The sequence below is a fragment of the Camelus dromedarius genome, chromosome 29 (genome assembly GCF_036321535.1).
Source record: "Camelus dromedarius isolate mCamDro1 chromosome 29, mCamDro1.pat, whole genome shotgun sequence".
NCBI lineage: Eukaryota > Metazoa > Chordata > Mammalia > Artiodactyla > Camelidae > Camelus > Camelus dromedarius.
The window spans coordinates 14,769,166-14,770,993 of record NC_087464.1 but is presented as its reverse complement, the minus strand read 5'-3'; the positions used below and the strand labels follow the sequence as shown (position 1 = coordinate 14,770,993).

The following is a 1,828-nucleotide window of genomic DNA, read 5'->3' as shown; positions in this document are numbered from 1 at the left end:
TTAACTAATGTTGTCTACATTAAACACTACCTTAAAAAATTCATCAATTTCATAGGCTAAAATGACATTTTTTTTTATTATTAGTGAGACTGAAACATTTAAAAACTCATTATTAATCTTATATTTCTTTTGTGAATTTTATTTTTATCTCACTTGTTTATCTTTGTTTTTACTTACCATTTTTATCTTTAATATTTTCTTATTGATTTTTAAGAACTATTTATATTTTTGTGTCATTAGCCTCCTTATTCAATTTTTTTTATAAACATTTCTCCTGTTTTTCACTTGTGTTTTTATTTTATTTTTGGTGTATGCAAACTTACCTTTTTATATAGTTACATTCATTAGTATTTCCTCTGTCTTTTCTTCTAATTTTTAATTTTTTTGAGGGGAGACGTAGTTAGATTTACTTATTTATTTATTTGAGTGGAGGTACTGGGGATTGAACCCAGGACCTCATGCACGTGAAGCATGTGCTCTACCGCTGAGCTGTACCCTCACCCTGGCTTTTCTCTTACTGCTTTTTTGTTAAGAAGATATCTTTCCCATTCAGAGAGCTTTAAGGTATTTATCTATGTTCTCTTCTAATGATTTTTACATGTAACTCTTTAATATACATGAAATTCATTTTGATGTATATGCTAAGATTTCATTTGTTTTTCAAATAGTGCAGTATTTTTGCTGCATCTTGTATTGAGTAATAAAACCCTTCTGCATTGCCCTGTTGTGCCCCTTTTAACAATTATTAACTGTTTACTTATTTTGAGGCTATCAGTTTAGTTTTCCTGGCTTCTTGGTTGTTTGGCCACTGCCATGGTTATTGAATGACCACAGGTTTATAAGACATTTTAGTATTTGTTAGGGCAAGTGAATACTTCATTACTTTTCCTTCAAATGTAACTATTTCTTTTCTGTTTGTTTCTAGAACATCTTAAATAATTTTGGCAAATATTCAAAATATCTATGTGAAACTTTGACTTAGATTGTGTTCATCTTATTCCTTATTTTTATGAAATGTTAACATATTGGAAAAATTCTGTCTTCCCATCCAGGAACATTATTTACTCAAATGTTTTATCTGTCTCTGATTTTATAGTTTCCTTTTTAGCCCTTGCATACCTTTTTAGGTCATTTTTGTAGGTAGCTGATATTTTTTGCTTACTTCCATAAATATAATTTTAATTCCATTCTATCTTTTAAATGATTACTGCTGGCATATAGGAATTCTGATTTTTTTTCACATTTTTACTTTGCTTATTACTACTTATGAAACTCTAATAAATTCTGAAAGCTTTTAAATTGATTCCTCAGTGTTTGCTGGAATATAATTAGATTTCAAATTTGGCTATCTTTTAGCTTGTAATAGTTTTATCAGTTGCTCCTGAACTGCATATCTGAATCTCTTTTTTCCTGCCAGACTGTTGCGGAGGGATAGTCTTCCATGGCACCCTCATCAGGGAGAGGCTACAGTGACGTCTTGTTGCAGCAAAGTGTGTTACAGTTCAGTGTTACAGCTCAGTTGTGACAGCAACCTGGATCTGGGTGAGAGACCAAGCAGCACTTGGAGGGTTGGGGAGCTCAGGTGTATTACGCCAGCAGGCCCAGAGGAGTTAACATTCAAAGCTCTGGACTCCGTCTGTAGGTTTACACAGGCTTTTATAGACTGCTAGAAAAGACTTTGCAACATCAGATGTAAATAAGGTGTGACAAAGTTGGCTAATTAGGAATGAGCTTTGTAGAAATGGAACAATCAGCAGTGATAGAAATGGACCAACTAGGAGTGAGCTCCATGCAAATAAGGTACTACAAATGGACCAATCAGGAGTTA

The 1,828-nt window shown here is 32.7% G+C and overlaps 1 non-coding gene across 1 annotated transcript; it reads right to left on the bottom strand.

Moving 5' to 3' along the window:
* Window positions 1–427: 427 nt before the first annotated feature.
* TRNAV-CAC (transfer RNA valine (anticodon CAC)) lies at window positions 428–499 on the bottom strand. Its single transcript has one exon. It is a non-coding gene; the product is annotated as a tRNA-Val (tRNA).
* Window positions 500–1,828: the final 1,329 nt, after the last annotated feature.